Here is a 10,498-nt window from a genome sequence, read left to right on the forward strand (position 1 = left end):
TGCACAAAATAATTCTCAGATAATAAAATTTCCCATTTTCTAGTTCTGCCTGCTCTGACTTCCGTTCAGAAGAGCTGTTTATGTTAATGAGTTCTGTTGGTAACGCCCTCCAAAAWTCTGTTGACATTAACTCCGCCCTCCAAAGCCAGCGTTTACGTTAGCATGGCTAATAATAGCAGAAGCTCCGTTGTATGCTGCATGCTGTTACCAGAGCAGGGAGCAGCAGCGGTCAAAATACCTCAGAAACTCGAACAAATAGGCTTTAACAAGGCTTTAATAAGCTAAACAATAGAGGTACATGAGGAACTGTGTTCATAATGAACGAAAATAAAAAAAATCACTGTTTTTGCCCATGTCAGTCTTAAACCCTGTTCTCCAGCTCTCTGGTCCAACACTCTACCCATTGCCCTATTGGAGGCATGTTGTCAAATGAGCTACGCATTGTAAAACAACAACCGTGACAGCTCTTTATACTGAGGAGGTGGAGCCTGCTAGCTAAGGGGCTGAACGCAGGTTCCGGTGGGTTGTCGTACGGCTTGTGACATCACAAAATGTAGGAAGTATAAAACTTGTCGTTAACATACATTAAAAATACATTTACTTACACTAAATATGCCCCTGGGTGAATTTTTTGGTCATAGGACTGTTTTTTTAAAGAAGTACATACCCAAAATTGAGTAAAGAAAGCTTTAAAAAGTGAATTTTTCATAATAGGTCCCCTTTAATACATTTAATACGTTTTCCTACCATCGGAACTGGCACTGGCAAATGCCTTCTTATGACAACTTCAAAAGCTCTTATTACACAAATTTTATGTTATTAAAAGGTAGAAAACAGAAATCAGTTAATTTTATTTTTAGCTATAGTTTATATTTTAAAGGACCTTCTTCGGGAACAAAAAGGCAGCCCTTGTTAAATCTGAATCAGAGACCACTGATGGAGACAATGTTTCCAGCCCCCACACAGAGAAGTAATCTTTTTATGTGCTCACAGGATGACTGTGAGGATAAGAGCTACAAAGTTGTGCAGTCAACCTGCTGATGTGCCTGTTTGGACAAAAAAAAAAAAACTCTAAAAGCCCCAACCCCTCACCCACACACAACACATCTTTAATTTGTCTCAAATATTGGTCCTGTCTCCTCCTCTCTCGCTGAGCGCTCATGTGAGACAGAGTCCGCCGATATTTCCCCCCTTCAGGATTAGTGGTGTGGCGCGACCGGCGGATCTGCCTCAGTGGTCCTGAAGGGCTGACCCCGAGGTGAGGTGGCCAGCAGGGCGCTCCTTAAAAGGCTGTTAGCTCCTCGATGCTTATTATGAGAATCCATGTGACTGAATGATGTCTCCTGCTCTCCCTTGTTACAGCACTATAGGTGGAACAAAGCCTGTTTTCTGGAAATAATTAATCCTTCTTGTCAGCATCACATTACTGCGGCGAACGTGCTGCTTGTGCTTTGTGTTTCCTCGTGAACCTTTTTCTATTTCCTGATGATGGAGATGATCATCTTCCCACTGAGCTTCTTGCCTGCAGGACTTTACCACTAAATTACAACTGAGCTGCTTTTTTTCTGCAAAGGAGGATTTGATCCAGCTTTGCTTGTGTACCTATGTGAGTGGGTCTGAGCATATGTGAGTGCATGTGTTTGCCCACACTGTGTGCGCACCGTGTGTGTGTGCTGATCCCTCCAACCACTTGGAAGGTGGAAGTCCAGAGTGGATCTCAGACAAGCCTGGTTGCCATGCCGACAAGACTGGCTGAGAGACACYGTGTTTATCTTAATGAATTTATTTTCTTGCTCGTGTTTGCTCCTGTRTTCTCTGTCAGCTGTGTACACACGCTTAATAGTTGTGAAGTGGAGGCCTTTTTCCACTGTTTAGGTGAAAGTGGTGAAATAACTTATTGATTCTGGGGCAAAAGATGATGAAATATAACCCCGAGACTGCGTATGAACTTACTCACAAAAGAAAAAATAAATTTAGGGTCCAGTCTGATTTTGTTATCATTCTGACTTTCTGTTTTTATGARTTAAAAAGTAACTGAAACTGTCTAAAATAACTTCTGTATTTACTATATGACACTTAAATTTCCTTTAAGCTAAATTTGGACCTGGAATATTTTTCATGACATCATGCACAGTTTGAAGTAGAAATAGCATTCAAGCATTTAAAACAGTGATTCCCAACCAGGGGTACATGGACTCCTTGGGGTACGCAAGCATATTACAGGGGGTACATGGAAAAATTACCCAGGTGTGTAAAAAATAAATAAATAAACATAGGGCCCTATGATTTCCACAATGCRGAAAATGCAAATGAAATCACTAAATTGACACAAAATGGAATCCTGTATAAAACGTGGAATCTCGTGGATTTTGTTCATTTGGGGCACTGGATGTATTTTGGACGCTGCTGCTTCCTGCACCTGCCATTACCTGCTTTATTTATTTAATTACTTATTCACTTTCAAGGCAAAATTTTTATCTTTGTTTAATTTGATTTGAAAAGAGTAAAATGTCTGAAAATTAAACTTCTAGGCGGTTAAATAAATAATTTTCATTTAATAATCAGTTGTACATTGTAGTTTTGGAGAGTCATCATTACATTTGACAGAGGGGGGACTACTGGTGTGGCAAAATGGCTCAGGGGGTACACAAGTCTAGAAAAGGGTTGGGAACCACTGATTTAAAACAATGTTTTCCTTTTTWCTGTTAAGTGTTGAAACAATGTGCTAAACACCCACAGAGATGGAGCAGACGGTGTTGTGCACATTGTGTTCAGTAGGTGTGCTAATCAGGAGTCTGCCATCTGTGGTTGTGTGATGGTCGGCAGTCTGGCTGAGAGAGCAGAATAATGGTCTGGTGTGTTCACAGGGATGATAGCTCTGCCTTCTCACTTTCCTACAACTGTACTGTTTCACTCGACGCTCGATTCCAGGAAATCGTAAGCTGCGCCAATAAACATTTAAAATGGTTAACAATGTGATATTGGTGATTCACTAGAAGCACCGATATCACCTTTTTTAAATGAAATAACAGTACTTTCATTTGAGTACTTGGCAATACCAAGTATTAATAGGAATCCTAATTAATGTCATTACATTTTTCAAGTTAGAGACAGACCGACAAATTGCCCAACCAATTTTCATCGGCCGATATTTTAAATAAAATGGCAGTTAGTCATTCCTGTATCAGTTATCAAGCAGGAAAATTAAGATGCAGCAGCAGCTGCTACAGCTAGCATACTGTATTGCACAATTCCTTTTTTAAAGTGAGAATACACTTCCATATAATGTTTTAAAGTGTAAGTTCATCCAGGGGATAGTAAATATACTTATTTAAGTTAGGAAATTATTGATATTTTGTTATTTAAAATTTTGTACTACTTGTAATTAAAAAACAAGGCTGTCATATGTTGCCTATGGGCTCCCTTGATTTTTAAAGACTGACATCAGCTAAGAAATAATTTTGGTAAACCTCTGCATAGAGTTATTTTGAAAATTTGTCAGAAGAGTTTACTTTTGTGTTAAAGGGGCAATATCATGTAAAATCAACTTATTTGAGTTTTATACCATGTTATAATGTTATACTCTCATAAAAAACGTGCCCAAAGCCTTGCTTGTCTAAATCCTGCAGCGTTTTTAGGAAGCCATGTTGAGGAGCAAAACGACAGGTGGGGACCAGAAACACCCCTGGGACGTGTCTTTAAGCCGAGCTTCCTCATCACGGAGCACACCTCCCCACCCCCACCCCCCCACACCTCTCCCATGACTCCTGCAGGCTCTCAGCAGTAACAGAGCAAAGTGAAAGTGAAACTTAAACTGTCTGCTGAGCTCCACAACTCACTCAGTGAAGCTCTTTTCAGATTCAAAATACATTTGAGTAAATGTATTTTCAGATGCCAAGTAAACTGCATCATAGCGCACAAAACAACCCACCCCCGCGCGCTCGACCCCCGTGGCTCTCAAAGAGACAGAGGCCAATTTCAAGGCGTTTAGAAGAAGAAGTGATGAGAAGATAAGTTTATTTTCTATTTAAACATAAAAACAGCATTTAATAACAACTAAAGGTGACATAGATACTTTATAGGGGTGCAACAATACAGGAAATTCACGGTTCGGTTCGGTTCGATACTTTAGTCTCACGGTTCGATATTTTTTCCATACAAAAAAGCGAAATTTCCATGCCCCTTTTAACTTGTAATTTATTTATATTAATTATGAACATTTGTTCAATTGCGCTCAAAAATGCAGCCTAGGTGGAGTAGTCGAACACAGATCCACTGATCCTTTAACACAGAGCATCTTCAGAAGACAAGTTGATAAAATAAATTTAAAAAATCTGTATTGTTCAATACAGCACTGTTCGATACGGTTCGGTAYGGTTTGATACGGGTACATGTATTGTTGCACCCCTAATACTTTATTATGGTATAGTATTTAAATATATGCCTGACAAACACATAATATTGGCCCTTTAATGTTTTAAACAGAACCGGGGCAGCAATATTCTTTGCATTGGTGAGAAGTAAAATTTTTGGGAAGCTCCTGCTCAGAGCCATACTGTATATTCATATTCTGCTCAATGAGAGACTTTAGCATGTAGCTGTTGTTAGAAAACTCCCTGAACTTGGTGTCATGTTTGTTTTCAAGATGTTTTACCATACTGCTTAGTGCTAATTTCTTTCCTCTTCCGGACTTTGACTATAAAACCAGTATAGTTTTCAGTCCGTTTTACTTTTACCAACATTGTTCACTTTGAAACACCTCCACAAGCTTCTTCTTCTGCTGTTATGTATTGTTGGCTATCAAACAACTTTATGGTTCATTGCCACCACCAACTGTAGTRTGCATCAGGACAGACAAATCAAATTAAAASMRRMMAAAAAAACTACCTCYACATGGCTTGAAATGACAGTTTTCTGAAATGTTTAGGGTGGCCGAAGTGACCAAAGATTAAAATATTGTTACCAAGGTCACCATTGGCCACCACCTAGCACCGCCTCTGTACCTGATGGTGGATAAATTGGCTACTTTTGCTTGTCAGGATCTGTCCTCTGCGCAGATTCAGACAAAAAACATAACTAAACAAGAAAAAACTACCACTGCTCTTAAACACAATTTAACTCCACTTTGATATTTTGCACTGAAAACGTTAGTTCAGAGTTGTAAAGTAACTAAGTACAAATACTTTGTTACTGTCCTTAAGTAGAATTTTTGAGTATCTGTACTTTACTTGMGTAATTATTTTTATGCCTACTTTTCAACTTCTACTTCTTACATTTTCACACAGTTATCTGTACTTTCTACTCACTACATTTAAAATGTAAGAAGTAGAAGGTCATTACTTTTATTTAATTTTTGCTTGTTTTCATTCAGCTTGTTATTGTAAAAAAATTATACTATCCATATAAATTGTGCCTCCTAGATAGAGTGAATTTGCCTGTTGTTGAATGAGAAGTATAAATATATAGAACTATGATACCGTATTAGTTTGTGAATAAACAAATCATGTCACGGTCATTGTCATTTTGTGGAAAAGGTTTGTGCAGTCTTGATATATGTATATAAACTGAAACAGCTAGACTAGTGCTGCCTAAATTTAACATAAATTAATCATTTTAATATGATATAGTCATTTCTGTGTTTTTTGGAGGTCACCTCCTAATAAATGTCCTCACAGAAAATCTAACTGCTCATTTTAAATCAATTTTTTTTTTTACTTTTAATACTTAAGTACAAAAAATATCAGATACTTTAAGACTTTTGCTCACGTAAGATTCCTAAAGGAGACTTTAACTTTTACCAAAGTAATTTTTTGGTAAGATACTTGTACTTTTTACACAAGTATCACTTTGTGGTACTTTTTACAACACTGCATTAGGTTTTACTTGCATTCACTGTTCAACTGCAGTCCAGAAAAACACTCATCTCAGAAACTACAAACATTCAGCAGCAGGGGACAGGTACAGTTTGTTGTCTGTCTAATCTGTGTTTGAAGATATCAGCTGGATCAAAAAATAATTGAGCTGACTATTTAAATGAGTTAGTCGAGACTCACACATACAGTAAATGTTGGGGATTTCAACCCCCAGCTGATAAACAGTAAGATCTTCTGGAGTAATGGAGGAGTTCTTGTTGTGTACTGATATAGTTGTTGACCTGAAACCAGAAACACACTGGTGTAGCCTGCTGCAGAAGRCAGCTTCACAATGCAGAAAAACTTTTGAAGCGGAGGTGATAAGAATGAAGATGGGCCAGTTGTTGCCGTGGCAAYGCAGGAAACTCTTACGTTGTCATATTGATTCAGAATACAAAGAGTAAAGTCCTTCATATCAGCCCAAGGCAGGTTGCCCTGCTACTATCTGCCGCTGCCAGCTTCGATGCTTATTGACTGTTTCTGACAGACTGACGAACAGACGAGTTTTTGGTGAAACGGGCCCCGAGCCCGAAGTTCAATTAAAAGCCCCGCTCTGTGTGAAACCAGCATGTTCGCCAAATTAGGAAGAAAAGTGTAAATCAGTCCTCCTGCTTTCTCAGCAACCTGCTTGTCCTTCGGGAGTATTAATGGGTCAACCTCAGCTCATTTTTAAAACTCCCATCAAAGCTACGACATTAGTCTTATCCTGACAGGCTGAAGGAGATTGTTAAGAATCGCATGGATGCTTTGGAAACAGATGGCTTCACTTTAACATTTTAGTGGGGGCCACGAACTGTGCATGAAATCACCTGCGTATGTGTTCTCTGCTTTCAGGTCAGCGGGGGATCAACTGGACTTTAGTTTATATGTGCAAGGTGTTTTTGCTTTTCTTATTTGGCTTTCACAAGTCAAGAGAGTATTTAATTCCCTGCTCATGATACGGCTTCAGTAGCAGTCAGATAACAGTTATCAATTGCTGCCTAAAGGAGAAAAAACGTGTCATAAATTAAGGCAGWTGACATTTTCTGAAACATCGCAGTGAATTGTTTGAATTTAAATAGAATTTCTGAAGGAGATTTGCCCATGGCGGCGCAGATGTTAATCTGTTGCCTCACTTCGAGAAGGTCGCAGGTTTGCCTCAAGGCGAGTCTATGTAGTGTACATGCTCTCCCTGTGCTCTCTAGTTTCCTCCCACAGATCAAAAACATACAGGTTAGGTTTATTGGTAACTCTAAATTGTTCCTATTTGTGAGTGAGAGTGTGAATGATTTTTTTATGTGGGTCCTGTGATGGATTTSTGTGATCTGTCCAGGGTGTCCCCATTCTGTTGCACGATGACTGTTGGAGACAGGGACCCGTTCCCAGGTAGTAGAAAACAAATAGATTTGCTCACGTGAGGTCATCTGGTGCCAATGAAGAGGGTAACATTTTGAAGAGTTTATTGCTCACATGTTCTCCTTTTCATTGCCAATCGTCACTGATGGCTCTGCACGTGTCTCTGTGTTCGCTAACTTTGCTAACATACATGGTAAGCGAAGTCTCTTATGACTCCCTGAGCAGAATTAAATAAAACAAACAGAAATTAATCACTGAGTTATCATCTAAAAGTGATTACATCTTGGATTTAAYGTAAATAGAGAAGCAAAGTGATACTAGCAGAATTAACTACCRTATTTATTCGTGTATAATACAATCTCATGTATAATACAACCCCCTCTTTTTTGAGCTTAAAAAGCATAAAAAATTAAATCCTCAAAAAACCTCCAATTTCATACAGACTTCAAGATTTTTCAGCCTTTGCAGTCTTTATACATATCAGTAAAATGATCATTGGACTGTTCATTTTATTTTAACAACATATGTACTAAAAGGTATTTTGACAACAAATATATATCAGCTGTATCAGCATCATATGAACTCTGACATTTTATACATAGTCCACCAGGATGCGCCAACACAAAAGTCAGGGACTTCACATGAGATTTGGGCCATCTTGTGGAGGAAAGGCAGATTACTTCCTACTCCCGAACACCCCCTCTGGTGGGGAAATGTTTTTCTAGGGATACAAACTTTTTCAGAACACAGGTAGACGGTAGCCATTACAGACGAACATGTGTTTGTTGTTGTTCCAGCAGCGGCTCGGTCACATGCTAATGTCATTAGTTTGCTATCATTACAAAAGGTGCAGGATTGCTTTCCCCCCTTTTTTCCACATCATGTCGCCTGCCTGGATCTGTTATTATCTCACTATAAAGCACAGAGAAGTGTCAGGGGTAAGCTCGTTTCAACTGCTTTTTACGATGCGGTCTCATTTCCGGACTCAGGCATTTTGTAAATGAAGCCAATATTTCAGTTAAAATACATAAGTAAAAATATTTATCCGAGTTTAGTACTACCCCCGCCCCCCCCAACTTTATGGATGATTTTATGGATTTTCTTGTATGTATTATACTTGAATAAATACGGTAGTATCAATTTTTCTCTGTTATGACAAAGTATTTCATAAATCACCCAATTGATTTTAATGGCATTTTCATAAGTTAATCAAAGGATGCACCTTTAGGACTGAATAACTTTTGGAGTCTATCCAGTTCAAGATTAGTGCCATATCCAGCTAATCTTAAAAACCCTAAATTGGACTGAGCCAGTTCTGCGGAAATTGACCTAAAATTTGACACTGTATTTATTGGACTGCTAGGAATGTTACACATAACATTTACAGCTACGTTTGCACTTTTAAACTATCTAAAGAATAGATTTATGCTTTGCGAGGTCTTCTTGGCTGACAGAAGCAGCAGAAAACAATGACTATTGAAGTAGGCAAAAGACCTAGTAGTAGCTGGACCTCATAGGGACAACAAATCTGGACACAACACCTGTGTGTTGTTGTGTTGCTTTACTGGATCCATTTAACTTCTGCTTGTTTTATACATATTTAATTATGTAGACATTAACAGCTAAATATATAAAAAACAAATCATCTAAGTTATCATGTAAATTGTAACTTAATTATACAACTCATATATGATGTGAGAAATGTAGATGAATTTGTTTCTTTCCTTATTCTTGCAAATAAAGGGATTTCTCTCCAGTTTGCTTTGGTTCTTCCCAATTATATCCTTCATCACGATTTTTCAGCCTCTTTAGTTATAAACGCATAAATGATGGGAACTTCATGTCACCATGTTTTTGTCATGTTGAAGTTGAAACTTGTGGCACGGTGGTGCAGCTGGTAGAGCTGTTGCTTCTTAGCAAGGAGGTCGTAGGATTTCATTCCAGGACTAAATTAACCCCTGCCCAGATTAAGACTGGGTATAGTTTGGCCCAGGCCAGAGTTATTCTCAAGGATTTGCCAAAACAACTACTCTGCCATTTCTCAACAGAAGAGGATCTTAGGATCTCTGGCTTGAAAGGCGATTGGCTATAGGCATTCCTTCAAGGGTTGTTTTTTCAGTAATTAACAGTTGTTTTTAAGGTGTGAATACATGTTTGTTTTTCAACCTGTTTGTTGTGTCTCARTGAGTGAATCAGCTGGGCGCAGTGTGTGAACGAGCCGCGGTTGTGCACAGAAAGTGGAAGAGGTTTTTCTCCGGGGTAGTCCCCAGGACAATGTAAGATTTGTCTGGCCCCAGTGCACCAACACTAAGCCTTTTGGAACTGGCAGCTCGCCCCGGTACCTACCCATCCCGWCCGGCTTCCAGAGCTGTCCAGCCCCGGAGCACTAAGCATTTGTGCAAAGTTCATAAGGCTTCCTTCTGTTTGTGTAGATATAAAAGAGGCTCCATCCTGTTGTAGCTCATGGGCTCACAGGCCTTGGCGCTGCCGCTGCAGAGAAGTGTTCTCATTTACTGACTTTGGCAGACAGGATTCGTCATGAAGAGGCACCATTCTCCCATCGCCTCATCAGAGCTGAATCTGAACCTGGAGTTTCAGTATTTCCTTTGTTATTACCACCCGTCACCAAATGCAAAAATGTTTTTATCTGTGTCTGTGTATGCATTCACAGGTCTCTGTTACCAAACTATCTTGCTAACCACTGGAGTCATTTTAATAAATGTTGCAGATAAGAATTATTAGATGTAGCTCATTCACTAATTAACGTTTGGAGTTAGCCTGATTCATGACTGATGCCAACCCTAACCCTCAAAAAACACAACAATCATTATAACTCACTAAATGTGGTTGTAGCTGAGACTGATCTCTATCATTTATCCTGTGTGCTAACAGATTGCACATATTTTTTTATCATTATTGTTTGTGAATTATCTCTTGAATCACCAGATGCACTTTAATTAAACTTTCACCTTAGAAAATACAAAAATGTCTTAAATTTAGTAATTACACAGATAATTTTATAAAATTCTATGTAATTACAGATGAGAGTCACTCAACACACATACCCCAAGTTCTACTCATTGCTCACAATTTTTTTCAGACTTTATTATGACCCCCGCATGCGAAGCGAGGGGTCATAATTTTTTTGTACTGTTTTTTTTTAGCTTTAATTTTTTCAGTGCTTTTTGGTCAAGCATATCACAGAAATGGCTGCACCGATCAACAAGAAATTTGGCAGGAATGTAGATGTG

This window comes from Austrofundulus limnaeus, unplaced genomic scaffold, assembly GCF_001266775.1.
Source record: "Austrofundulus limnaeus strain Quisiro unplaced genomic scaffold, Austrofundulus_limnaeus-1.0 Scaffold480, whole genome shotgun sequence".
Classification (NCBI taxonomy): Eukaryota; Metazoa; Chordata; class Actinopteri; order Cyprinodontiformes; family Rivulidae; genus Austrofundulus; species Austrofundulus limnaeus.